The following is a 14,983-nucleotide window of genomic DNA, read 5'->3' as shown; positions in this document are numbered from 1 at the left end:
GGGATCTATTAATGACAGTTTCCTTTTCCGCTCTAATGAATAATAACAATTAAAAACTATAAGTCTTAGTAGTAGACATAAAATAAAATAAAAATAAAATATCTAATGGCGGCGAAATGACTGGGGATGGACCTCCATTGCAACATCTTTCATCTCGAAATCCCGCCCACTAATGAGATCACAGTCGCACTCCTTTGTGGCCCCGCCCCACATCACATCGCAATCCATATTGGCGGCGTACCCTCGCTGTCAGAAATAAATTACCGAAACTAAATTTGTCTGCCGACAAGGTATTAAGAATAATGGCCGACGCTAAAATTACCCATGATGCAAATGAAAGAGACCAGTTATCGGTAAGTAATAATTTTGACATTTAGATTTTTTTTATATGGTCGTTTATGCATTGAAAATACTAAGCATTACTAAAATATACTTTACTCGATTTAAAAATAAATATAATAATTAAACTTATATAACTAATATATATAACATTATATAATTAAAATATTTATAGTATATTTATAACATTTATTAATTTTTATTGCATTTTATATTAAACAATTCATTTAATTGATCACCTCTCAATATTTTAATAACTTAATACAATTAAAGTTCAGGAATTCTTCACAAAACCGCATCTTCTTCAGTGAATCCAAAAATGCTTTCGTGTTAACAGTGCTGTTTTGCTTTAGGTTAAATTTAATGGTTGAGAAAACAAATATTTATTCTTAATACATATAGTATCAGTTGAACTTTTGAAATGTGTGCAGATGTTTTTCTGAATTAGAAAAAAAAAAATCTATGTTTTTCTGAATAAAAATATTATATTGAAAGTGAATGTAACCAATGCTTTGCTTTATGGTTTATATTCCTCTAACCGATTCTTGCATTTGTTTTGGCACAGGTTAACTATTGAATCTTTTGTCAAATTGTGTGTTGTTTTGTCAGTTGTCAATTGTTGTTTTGTCAGTTCTCATCTTAGATATTCAAAGAATATTTTTGAATGCACATATACATATATTTTTAAGAATAATTCTATTATTTAGTTTTTATATAAAAATGTGGCGTACTTAGTATTATGGGAAAATTATTTCAATTTTAATAGATTGACAAAAAGAAAAGTACTGCTTTCTTCAGTTTTACATATAATTTTTCCCTCTCTTTAATAAAAATGTCATTTCCATGCCAACTCTTTATCCTTTAGTTTAGCCAAAATCCTATTATATAGTTGGTTAAAAGAAACAACAGATGGAGGAAGAGGAGAGGAAGAAGATACAGCCTTCTCATTGTGTTAACATTGTCGTTTAAAGATTTTTTAATTATACCAGATAAATTATGAACTATTTTCGAAAGAAAATAAAATTTCCTTTCTTTTCCTCCTAAGATGCTAGTGAAGCAAGTGCTCAAATTATACTTGAACCATCGAAAGTTTCTGAACAGTGTGAAGAAACTTTAAAGTAAGGTATACCATAAAATTTTATGATTTTTTCCATTATACATGGTGGCTGAGTTTGATTCAAATTTTTTTTATTGATTATAAAAATATTTATATGTTGGAAGATTTTGACACTTGCTTTGCTTTTTAATTTTGATATTTGAATTTTTAAAACTTGCCATTTTGAAATGAATTTGGATTTGAAACATGAAATGAAGCTACTCTTTAATTAAAGTTGGAATTTTGATAATAAATCTCAAAACTAAATTATTGTAAAATGCTGAGGATGATGAAATTACTTTTTGTACTATATAATTTTGAGGAATTTTTTTCTCCTTTTTCTAGAATTAGCCCTGAACCAGAGCCTGGGCCATCTGGACTAGGTAAAGGAGCTTATATGTAAGATAAAATATAAAATGTATATATATTTTTTATTATACATGTTTGAGCTTCATTCAATTTTTTTTTATTGATTTTATAAATATTTTTATTTTGGAAGAATTTGACACTTGCTTTGTTTTTTTTAATTCTGATATTTGAATTTTTAAAACTTGCCATTTTGAAATGAATCTGGTGAAGTTACTCTTTAATTAAAGTTGGAATTTTGATTATAAATCTCAAAGCTAAATTAATATAAAATGTTGTGGATCATGAAATTAGTTTTTATACTATATAATTTTAAGAAATTTTTTCTCTTTTTTCTAGAATAAGCACTGAAACAGAGCCCGGGCCATCTGGACAGAATAGAGCAAAGGATGTGTAAGATAAAATATAAATTTTTCTGAGTTTATTATTATTATTATACATGGTGCTGTTTGAGAGTCATTCAATTTTTTTATTGATTATATAAATATTTTTATTTCAGAAAATTTATATACTTGCTGTGTTATTGAATTTTGTTATTTGAAATTTTAAAACTTTCTATTTTGAAATGAGTTTGTATTTGAATCTTTAAATGAAATTACTCATTAATTATAGTTGGAATTTTGCTTATAAATCTCAAAATTATTATTAAATGCTGAGGGTGATGAAATTAACTTTTTATTAATAATATTTTCTAAATTCCATTACTATATAATTGTGAAGACTTTTTACTAATGTCAAATGTTATGTATCTACATGCAAATTTTTTTTTGTGTGATTTGTAAATATGAAAAAATGATTTTCTGTAAATCTGCAATACGGATATTAAATGATGATTATTTGTTAAATTTTAAAGGCAAGGAAATTATTATTTTTGATTTTTAAAAAATATTTGGTTTAGCTTGCATATCAATACTTTTTTAACAGAAATTAATTAAACCTTTACATATGATTGTATTATATATGAGCTTATCTTTTAGTATGTAAAAGTACATCGGTCTTTATTTTTATTTTCAACATTTTATCATTATTAAATGGAGATGTATAATGTTACTTTTTATTCCAATGTTTTTTAGGACTGTATTTTTATTTTCAACATTTTATCATTATTAAATGGAGCTGTATAATGTTACTTCTTATCCAATGTTTTTTAGGACTGTACTTTATTTTTTTAATTTCCAAATTTATATATAAAAATATTGTTACTTATCTGTTATTTTGACCCTTAGATTCTATTGTTAAGTAACTGAAATATATCATAAAGATTGTTGCATTATGTATAATGGATCTTGGTATAATCCTAAGGTCAGATAAGATTATAGACAGGTGCAATACATAAATACAAAAAAAAAATACTCCCTTTGCCCTAAAGTTTTTTCTCATATCTTAACTCTAGTGTTAATTTATATGAAAAAAATGGCAGGCAAATTGCTAGTAGTTTGTATTTTTATCAGAAATACAAAATTGCATAATTGAACTTTTCATCCTTCATAAGTTTTATTTCAGTTTTATTTCCATCACACATTCTTAAAACATTGGTATTTATATATGAATATTGTTATTATTTTTTAGCATAAAATCTGAATAGTGTAATGGAGGAATGTGGGTTCAAATGGTGGTTTACACAAAGCAAACTTTTAATTTGATGTTCAAAAGATTTTTTTAATGAGGTGAAGATATTAGAAATGTTAAAAATAGTATTTACATTAATAATAATAATGCTTGGTTTTTTCCAAAAGAGAGATAGTTTTTCTGAGAAACTATTAATTTTTTAATTGATAGTGTAAATGCTTGGACACACTGTAGATTAATATAATTATCAAAAGAAAACAAGGGAATGGGGAATTTTGTCTTAACAATAATTGATATCAAGTTTAATCAACGTTTTTCTTCAGTTCTTTTTTTTAAAAATAGAAGTACAATATATTGTCAGAAATATCTAGAAGTTGTGTATGCATACCAGTAGTTCTTTTATTTTTGTTGTTAATTTTTAAACTTTAAAAAATCATTGATATTCGGCAGCGATTAAAAATAATTTTTACTTTTTTCTCCTTGCAATAGTTTTTTTTTTTTTTTTTGCTGGATTCAACGTGAATCAATCAATAAACAACTTCATATAAGGAAGAAAAGTATGATAACTTTTTAACTTTTTTGCTGTAAATTTGAATTTTTATGCATTTTTGTGTGGATAAACATGATTATTATTTTTTAAATTTTTTAAAGGATCAACATTTTTAAAAATAACTTCTGTAAATGTTAATGAAATGCATATATTGATATCATTATCAGTTGCTTCAAGTTAGTGCATTCTCATTTTTAAAATGTTTAAGAAATTCATAAACATTTCTGCAGGCTTAGTTCGAAAATGTTATGAAAATTTATGATCTAATTATCACTTAACTGTAAATGTTGAAATGAAATGTAGTAAAATGAAGAGAACTGATTAAATAATATTAATTTGAAATGAAATTGTTATCATTAATCTTAATAAGCAAAATTGATTAATATCAAACAGCATTCAACTTATGTTTTGTAGGCTTTCAAATACACAGTGAAATAAATTTTGAACTGTAAACTTGCTTGTAAAATATGTGAAACAAAGCATATGGAAAATGATGCTAGTTTCTTAATTTTGATAAAAGTAAACTTGCATCCTTCCTCTTATTACGTTGTTTTTTTTAATATATATATGTAATGATATTTTAAACTCTCAATTTCAATTTAATTAATTTCCAAGATTTTATCTTCATTTAGCTCATAATAACTTCATTCTAAAAATATTCTCTTATTTCGTGATCCAATTCCACTTTCTCTACTTAATTAATTCAACAGGAGCTTCATAAAATTGCTTAGTCAGCTAAACGCCGAGATACTTTCACACGCTCGGCGTGAAGGGGTAAAAATGTCCAGTAAGCACATTCTTTCTTAAAAGATCCCTGTGTTTCCCTTACATGTGATTGACATACGTCAGAAATCCCTATCAGAATCTTATTAATATATTGGCACTGTGAAGAAATATTTTCCCTGTCAAAATCTAAGGTTATATAAGGCGAGGGATAATTTATTTCGGCCCTTTTTCCCCAATTCGGCTTATTGTACTGCTCTGTGGCGGACGTCTTGTCCGCGTGTCTGCTTGTAAATAATTATGCTTTCCCAATGGATATTAAAAATGTTAAAAGTCTCTTCACTGCTGGTCACAACTGCATCCTGCTTCACAACAAATAATATTATATATAAAAAAGTTGACAAGGATAGTTTCCTGTGAAAAATTGTGAAAAGAATTAAAATTAAATCCGCGTGTAAGGAAAATGAATCATGCAATAGTTCTTCTCCGACGCTCTTCGTTCCGGCCAGCCGTCTGCTATATCTCCGTGGCCGTGGTTCGAAATGACCAGCCGTCTACAGTCTCCCGTGGCATGGCTTCGCTGCGTCTTTCCATGTCAACCGATGCAATATCTCCTGCATTCCATAACCTGAGATCTCATCCGACGTTCCTGCTCTGCTATTCAATAGATATCCTTGTACTATTGCTCCATATCGTCATGTGCGTGCTCCTTATATCTTCAAGGATTTGGGTCTCCTTGTCATCATAAAAAAATTTCTGTCTGCTTACCTGTGCTGAATAATTCCGATCTCGACGTCATTTGCTTATTATATCATCACCACAATATAATACTCGCCAGTGGTCTCCAGTGCTAAATTGAATCAACCAGATTTTCAAAATATCACTTGTGTTTTACGTCATCACCAAAATAGTTTTCCGTCACCTGCCGTAATCTCCAATTCCAGTGTTCAAAATTGCATTTTGTGATTAATTAAAAAAGTAATTATTCTTCAAAAAGTGATCAGTGTTTAAAGAATAAAAAATCATCCATCAACTGACTCAACGAATGAAATTCAAAATTTATATTCTGTACTTTTGATTTGATTTTAAATTGCATTTTTCTGTTATAATATAATTGCAAATAATCTTTTTATATTATTATTCAAAATATCATGAGTTTTAGTTTAAAATATTGTTTTAAATTTTTTCATATTTATTATTTAAAATTTATTCATAATATTATAATTTGTTGAATTTGAAATTTATGCATGTTATTAATAACTAAGAAAAAATGATTTCCCCAATTTAATTTAATTTATCTAACCCAAAGGTTTTTTAAAATTATGCATACGAACCTTGTGAAAAAAGTAACATACCAAGATTCTTATATACTTAATAATTAATGGCACATGATAATTAGACAAATGTAGTGAATACCTCAGGGGAAATATTTGCACCTCTGACAGTTATTGAGCTGCCGTCTGTTATCACTGTGTCCAAATACTTGTTTTTTACAAAATACAAATATTTTTTATATTACATAAGAGTATTTTGGGTCTTGTGTTTTTGTTACATTCATTCACAAGTGTTTTGTTTGAACTCTTTGAATTTCACATTTATTTTTAGTTTCAAGTTTTTCATTATATATTTTTGAATTTTGCAATTATTATTATTGTCATTTCCAAATGATTTATTTGAAATATATGAATCTTACATTTATTTGCATTTTCGAAAGTTTTATATGAAACCATTCAATTTTACAAGTATTCTCATTTTCAAGATTTTCATTACATATTTTTGAATCTTATATTTATGGTTTCAGTTCCCAGTGTTTAATATGAAATATTTCAATTTTGCAAGTATTAATTTCATATCCAAGTTTTACCTGAAGTTTTGAATCTTGTGTTTTTATTTCCAGCTAAAATACTTAACTTAAAATCATAACTATACTGATATTTCAATTGGGTGAAATCATAACAAGATTGATATTATATTTAATACTTTATTTCTAAATTAATAATTTTGTTGAGTCAGACTTTCTAGAATTTAAGAAAAATAAAAGCAAGCCTGTCAAACTATTTTCACCAAATTAAGTGAGCTACAGAATAATACAAGAACGTATTTGTGCACTAAATCATTTAAATTTTAATATTTTGTTATTACTGTTGATTATTAAGGTTTTTATATAATATTTTTCATAAATATAATTCTTTTTATATTTCTAATGTAAAATGATGAATGGGATTTCTGAATTATATGTTTATATAATGTGACGGTAAGGGAAACTTTGGTATCACTTTTAATATGCTTTTAAATTTTAATTTTTCTTACTTGACCACCACTGTAAGATAAGGCTGTGTGTCAAGGGCCCGACATACTTTCACGTCTTGCAGGGGGGGGGGGGAATGTAATGATATTTTAAACTCTCAATTTCAATTTAATTAATTTCCAAGATTTTATCTTAATTTAGCTCATAATAACTTCATTCTAAAAATATTCTCTTATTTCGTGATCCAATTCCACTTTCTCTACTTAATTAATTCAACAGGAGCTTCATAAAATTGCTTAGTCAGCTAAATGCCGAGATACTTTCACACGCTCGGCGTGAAGGGGTAAAAATGTCCAGTAAGCACATTCTTTCTTAAAAGATCCCTGTGTTTCCCTTACATGTGATTGACATACGTCAGAAATCCCTATCAGAATCTTATTAATATATTGGCACTGTGAAGAAATATTTTCCCTGTCAAAATCTAAGGTTATATAAGGCGAGGGATAATTTATTTCGGCCCTTTTTCCCCACTTCGGCTTATTGTACTGCTCTGTGGCGGACGTCTTGTCCGCGTCTCTGCTTGTAAATAATTATGCTTTCCCAATGGATATTAAAAATGTTAAAAGTCTCTTCACTGCTGGTCACAACTGCATCCTGCTTCACAACAAATAATATTATATATATATATATATATATATATATATATATATATATATATATATATATATATATATATATATATATATATATATATGGAATGCATTTCTAAAATAATGAAGATATCGCATCGTTTCACAAGAAAACTTTAAATAAATTATTCTCAATTCATATAATATATTCTTAAATGTCATTTGATTTATTTTTGCCAGTTACTTTTAAATTTAACAATCTCTGAGTTACTATATGTTTTTTTAAAAAAGGAAAGTCGTATTGTGAATGGAAGGATTTTGGAGAATGTCTGCTTTCCATGGACCAACAAAATGCATTTTCATATTGGTGTCATCTATTGCAGAGTTATCAGAAATTCTTTTCTGTAAACATTAGTTTATGCAATGTATATTGTTGCTAGTAAAAATTTGTTCCTGACAACAAAATTTCAGAATAGAATAATGAATAATCTTGTCAGTATAAATTATATTTTAATTAAAATTCCATTTTGTATTGTCAGGAATTAGAAGAACTGCATAGGCAATTAAAATCAAAAGAAGAAGAAGAAATTTATTTAAAACCTCGCCTTGATGAGTTCCAGGTAATTCAAGGAAAAAACATGAATAATCAAGTTATAAATTTAGTTTATGATTTTTTTTTTCCGTATTACTTGTTAGTGCCAAATCTGCTTGCATTGCTGATTATGATAGACAACTGTAGTTGTTATATTTAAGATTATACGACCAGACTTCAATGATCTTAAGTTAGGATTATATTTCTTTGGCCTTAAGTTTGAAGTTAGAATTTGAAATTTTGTCACCCTATTTTGAGCCATCTCATTCATATGTCAGTGATTATAGCATTTCCTCAAAGTGTTTTTCATAAAGAATCTATATCTACAATTATATGCTTTGAAATTTATTAAACAAGTAACAAAAGAAAATAAGATCTATATTTAAGTGGCCATATTCTACCATCTGACGAAGTATAAGTAACTAATCTTTTAAGTTAGAGATTTCTTTTTTGAAAAACTATGATAACAAAAAAGTTATTAAAAATGTATTACCTTGCCAGGTTAATGTATAATGATTCCCTACATTCACTTTTTTAATTAGAAGTCCTGAAATTGATGTTAGTAGTTAGCTATTTGAGCTTACTGACATGAAATATTGAAAAAATTATTTTATATTCTTCTTCATAAAACATTATTGTACTAAGTTATTATTTATATGTTAATTTCATTAATAATTAACGTCATATGCAGTGTTAATCGATCTGTTTGATCAGATATTATGGGAAAACTGGAAATAACTATTTTGTAAAAATATGCTTGTAAGAAATATTGTTTTAGTTTTAGAATAACCACTTCTAATGATCTACTTATTCACCTAAAATATTGCTTTTTCTGATTGTTCAATTTTTAATGTGGAATGCATAACTACTTAAAATCTCACCTTTCTTGTTTGATAAAATTGGAAAATCCAAATCTTCTAGAAATTGAAATTTATGGAAAAAAAATTGCTTATTTCTATACTAAGATCAATCATTTTAATATTAAGCGTTTTGATCTAAATGTCTGTACATGGTCAAATTTAACAACAAAAATTTACAATTGAGGAAACTTGTTAAATAACTATCATTATATTCTCACATATATTTATAAGGTGAATGAATATTGTGTTCTTTGAAAAAATGAATGCTGTAACCTGAAAAAGAAATTGAATTTCCAAAAACAGTATCAAGAAAAATATTTGAGCTGTCAGAATTTTCCAGATAATAAGTTTCGGATAAAATAAAAAGTTATTCATTTTCTTTGTCTAAAGGGGAAAGAAATGTTTATTATAATTACAAAATAAAAATCTAAGTCTATTGTCATATTATAAAAATATTAATTTGAAGCAGTTGTGTGAAAATATTTCATCAACAAAATTTGCCAGACGTTACAAAAATTATTTTCCTCAATGAGGAATGAAATTTTAAAATGTGTATTTTCCAAAATTTTCTTTGGAGTTCTTATTTTTAATGCATGGTAGAAAGCAAACATTTATATATAACTTAAGCAGGGAGAAAGATAATATTGTTACAAATCTGTAATGTTGTTTTCCAGCACGATTATTTCTATCACTGGAAAGACCATTTTACGATGAGCTCTGTTGGATGCTGATCGGAAGCTTTATCAGTGATCGCAGGGCTTAGTGACAAACTTGGCGACTTGGCGACGAATTTGCGACTTTGGCGACAAAATAGATATTATTGGAAACTTCGAGAATTTTTGCAATCCAGCCAATAGGAATCGAGATATGCCTGATTGCTCCAGAATCTTCTCGGCCCGCCTTCCGGGAACTATAAAAGGCCGCCAGTCACAAGCTTTGAGTTCAACTCTGGTTAATAGTTGAACGAGCTCTCTCCCAGAATGCCTCGACGAACTTATCGTTGTTGTGCTAAGCTGTACTATTGCGTACTGCTGTGTGCGTCTCCGGCTGTGAATTTGTCTGCGTATCAGTGACTTCGTGTTAATAAAGTCGTTGTTTGTAACCGAGGCCTGTTGACTGTGCGTCTCCATACATCCACTACACGTACCCATTAATTTTACGGACTTACAGGCGGAAGTTCCGTAACAATATTATTAAAATATTCAACGAAATAATGTAGTTAATTTGATGTTCAACATAATAATAAATGAATTGTTGCAAATCATTAAGTTAATTTATTAAATTCATGAAAAAAGTGTAGGATAGTTAAACTGACATTATCAAAAAGGTATTTTTAACATAAAATAAAATGTAGTATAAATATTATTTTTGTATTTTTTAAAAGATATTTCAGAATAGCTCCACCATTTATATATTTTTATATAATTGAAGTCTTTATTAACGTTTTAACTATGCTACTGAAAGAAACTATGCTTTTCAATGAATGTAAAATTTGATCAAGATTGAACAAAATCTATAGATTTTTTTATAAGGAACACACATACATTGTTTTATGCGTTTAAATTTGCATCTATCAATATATTGCTTATGTAGTGATGCGATTTTTAGGAGGATCTGATAAAGGGTGGCCAACCGACCTGGAAACCGGAAATCGTCAAGGTATTCCAGAAGGTCGGGAAAAATCATAAAAAAACTGATTTTTTTTTATATAAATCAGTAATTTTTATTGAACAGGATAATTCGCTACTATTTTTTTCTGAAACATCGTTGGCAACTGATAAAAATCCAACTTTTAGTAATAATCAAAAATAGACTGTGCAAGAAAAGGATTAACCACCATATCTAATTTATTGCGTATATATATATATATATATATATATATATATATATATATATATATATATATATATATATATATATATATATATATATATATATATATATATATATATGTATAATATTTTCGCCGAAAGTTTTTGTTTGCTTTTTTCAGAACGTCAAGTTATCGACATAATTAGAAAAATTGATTTTGCGTACTATAGGACAAGGCAGCCTAACTAAAGTCCAGCTCCAGTTACTGTTATGATTTTAATGCTTTTATGGGTCTCTTTTACTTAAAAAGATATATATGGAGCTATCCCCCCCCCCCCTTTCTTCCTTCGAACGTCAAATCGATCATACCGCATGTTACGAAAGCGAAAGCATGAACTTTGAATATTCAAACCCGGATTTAAAATATTGACCCATAAGTGAAAATATCTTCAAAGCAAATAAAATATATCTAAATAAATCTTCTCATCTTTAATGGGGCTCTTGCATCTACGCGATGCCTTTACGGCTGTCGATTCAATTAAAAGACGCAACGCTTGCTAAAAAAACAGAGCAGTACAGTACAGCTTTATTTTAAAAACAACAAAACATATATACACAGAAACAATCGCTAGGCAACGGCGCAAATGAAAACAATTATTCAACTCATTTCAGTTCCCGATATCCTCCACTCCCCCTTTTGAGCTGACAAAGGAAGGCTCAAAACCTCTGGAGTTTCTTTACGCGGCGACCACTTCTAGTAACTGTAGTATCATGAAGATGTGCGGCCGAATGTTATAGACCAATTGAAGAATCAGAAACTGAGTAAGGATCCACGAAAACTCTAGAAGCTCAAGGAATTTCAGCTCGGTGCTGAGGAACATCAGAAATTGAGTGAGGATCCATGGAGGCATCAGCATCTTTCTCGAGATTAGTATCTTGAATGCCTATTAGTCTCTGAGCCTGAAAAATAGAATCATTACTTGGGAGTTTTAGGGTATATTCTCTGAATTGGGCACAGGAAAACCCCATTTTCAGTTCTCAACTTTACAGCCCAAACTTTGCATTTTTTTCCCGGCAGTAATTTCAGCACTCTAGCGAGCGGCCAATTCTCCCATGGGTCATATATTCCTATAGCCTCAAGTTCCCATAGTTTATCCACAACAAAATTCATCAAATGCAACGATATAGCATGCATATTATTGCATCGATCACCTTCAATAACCTCCGCCGAGGAAATAAGGCTACCAACCAAGTTTTCCGTACATATTAAAGTGTGACCCAACCTAGTTTCTAACACAATTACACCAGAACTTAATTGCGCAGAATTACCAGTCATTATCATTCCAGTAACATCGGCTCCTATAAGTAAATCAATAACACAATCCTTTGAATACAAATCGCAAGATTATTTTCCTTCAACTCCCTCAATGTCAAAAGAGCTCTATATTTAGGTACATAGCCGCATATTCTTTCCTCAGACATAACCTCAATGTCTACAGAAAAATTACCGTTTAAATTGGAAATTTAATTTCGTGTACCTCATGCAAACGTGTCTCAATATTTCTCCCCCCAAATAAGCTTGGCCTAAATGCTGCTTCTTTTTAGGTCTCAATTTAAGCTTTTTAATTATTCTTGTATTTAAATAGGAGAGCTGAGACTCAGTATCGATGAGTGCTCTTACATTTACTCTTTTATTACCGTTCTCAATTACGACCTTTAAAGTCATTAGTAGAACATTTTGCAGAGTACTGTTAGTCATAACCTTAGTAGACACTTCAGTTCCGTTCTTATCTGAACTTGAATCCCGATCTTGATACATCAAAAGAAAGTGATTGTTACCACAGTGCATACATTTGCCTTTAAATTTACAATTTCGGGACACGTGTTTTAAACGTAAACAAGAAAAACATTCCCCTTTCCTAGATAAAATCTTCCTCCCCTCTTCTAAAGTCAATTTTCTGACCATATAACAGTCCTGGCTGGGATGCTTCTTATCACAGAAAAGACAATTTTATTAAAAACAACAAAACATATATACATAGAAACAGTCGCCAGACAACGGCGCAATTGGAAACAATTATTCAACTTATTTCAGTTCCCAACACCATTATTATAATTCCAAAACAATTTATTTTAATTAAATATATATATTAAAAAAATTTTTTTTCCCTTCTTTTCGAAGATCTTTTTGTTGAATTATGAAGCATCGGATGTTCTTGCTATTATTTCAGTAAAACCTTTTTTTTTTTTTTTTTTTTTTTTTGTTTATTTTTAAACATTATGAACACGGATTACTAAATTGTTCATATGAATGGATGCTATGGATGGCATGAAACGGACGTTATTGTTAATATTTTCTTTTAACATTTTTTTTTTAATTTTGCTTCCGCATAAAAGTCTCCATAGATTGAACAAGATGCTCTATAATTTTAAAATAATATTAAAGCCGAGGAATTATTTGTTTGATGCATTATAGGTACACAAACCTCTTGTAATTTTTTCAAATATTTCGAAATTTTTAAAAAGAAAAGAAAAGGGCTGCACTTTTTTTATAAGGTTTGATGTATAAAAAACTGTTTGCCACAAAAATTTACGAAATTTATTCATACTATCGTTTTTGAAATTCATCCCTCTTAAAAAATTTTCTGTTTATACAATAAAGAAAAAAAAATTGATAAGGACCAATTTTCTACTTTTTTTCTCTATTTTATGGACTAAGCATTGAGCCAGCGTACAAACGATTTTTTTTATTATAGTTGGTGAGCTAAAAGTCTATAAAATTTTGATATCACTGAAGATTTTTTTTTATTTTGATTCAGAGATTTCACTTTGTTGTTGTAAATTATTTCATTCTGTTAGTAAAATTATTATTCAGTTCTGAATAGCGAGTTGGTAAACAGTATATATAGGAGAGAGCCCATTGGAAGGAAACAAACCATTTCATTCTTAAGAAATCCGCCAATGTGCATACATTTTTGTATCGTATTTTTCGTGAGTAAATTTGACAAACATTTCTGAGATATGACTGGCTGGCTAATAGTCGGTCTAGACGGGCTTATATCTTTTGGTTAATATATTTGCAAAAAACGGGATGGATTTTACATAATTGCAGATTATCTGAATTTCAGATAAATTTCAGAATTAGTAAAAATGTAGTTTTTTTCTTGAAAATTAAATTTTATTTTACACTGATTTTAGTTAAAAGAGTAGAACAATTTTTCAAATACATATAAAAACATATTGTGCAATAATTAAAGAGAATAAAATAAAGTGACATCATTCTGAAGATATTAGAAACATCCAAAAAATGTCAGGGGCATTTCTTAAAAAATCTGTAAGTGTCAGCGGAAAGTCAGGAAGATTCAAACAGCAGAAATGCTGGCCATACTGTGACACTATAGGACACAAATTTCTAAGCTTCCGATTAATATATCTCTGTATGTGGTGAATCATTTTATAATATCAATGAAGCACAGTGCTCTTGTGACTGCCATTTTCCTGTTTTCAGACAGATTTTTTTAAGCAAAATTTAAAATTTATTTCAAAGATACTGTGATCAATCTTAATTGATATATCATGGCAACATTTTTATTGATAAAATTTTTCCTGCAATTCCTTGTACAAGAAAAAATTTTCTGAGCAGAGCTAATAATACAACCAACTTCTGTATATGAATGGTATTGTATGAATTTTTAAGTATGTCTTGTAATACCACTCATTTCAAATGAAATGTAGTTTGATAGCTTTGATAATAACTATGTTATTTGTGGTGCTGTTGTAAGATGTATAAAGTTATTACAGCATTTAAAAATTTTCTGTTATTCAGTGATTTTCTATATACAACAAATATTTGGAATACATTTAACCCTTTATTTATCGAATTATGTTGCTATCAAGTTTCTAACTTCATTTTTGCACCAGTAGTTAAGTTTCTTTGCAGAATAATCCGAAAGAAACCAAGAAAAAAATTAATTTATAAAAATATCTTAATTAATTTAATTATTAATTAAATATTTTTAATTCCTTCTTTTAGCTTATATGAACTTTTTGCCATTTCGATTACATTCTCTGTGTTCTTTAGAATATCATCAGCAAAAATAGTTATATTATGAAGATGTAAGCCAGATTTAAATGGTACTTTTAAGTACCGTCAGTAAATAAAGGGTTAAAACGCAGTATTGTCCGTCATTTGCATTTTT

General features: G+C 28.4%; 1 long non-coding RNA gene across 3 annotated transcripts; it reads left to right on the top strand.

The window, feature by feature from the left end:
- The first annotated feature begins 269 nt into the window (after positions 1 to 269).
- On the top strand, positions 270 to 10,028 carry LOC129958992 (uncharacterized). 3 transcript variants are annotated; one of them, XR_008783364.1, is made up of 5 exons: positions 270 to 353; positions 1,781 to 1,818; positions 2,141 to 2,194; positions 8,060 to 8,140; positions 9,647 to 10,028. It is a non-coding gene; the product is annotated as an uncharacterized LOC129958992 (long non-coding RNA). The 3 variants fall into 3 exon arrangements; XR_008783365.1 differs by having other exon boundaries at positions 1,781 to 1,834; XR_008783366.1 differs by lacking the exon at positions 8,060 to 8,140 and having other exon boundaries at positions 1,781 to 1,834.
- The last annotated feature ends 4,955 nt before the right edge of the window (positions 10,029 to 14,983 follow it).

This window comes from Argiope bruennichi, chromosome X1 (assembly GCF_947563725.1).
Source record: "Argiope bruennichi chromosome X1, qqArgBrue1.1, whole genome shotgun sequence".
NCBI lineage: Eukaryota > Metazoa > Arthropoda > Arachnida > Araneae > Araneidae > Argiope > Argiope bruennichi.
The sequence above is the reverse complement of the archived record's forward strand: the minus strand, read 5'-3'. Positions and strand labels throughout refer to the sequence as shown.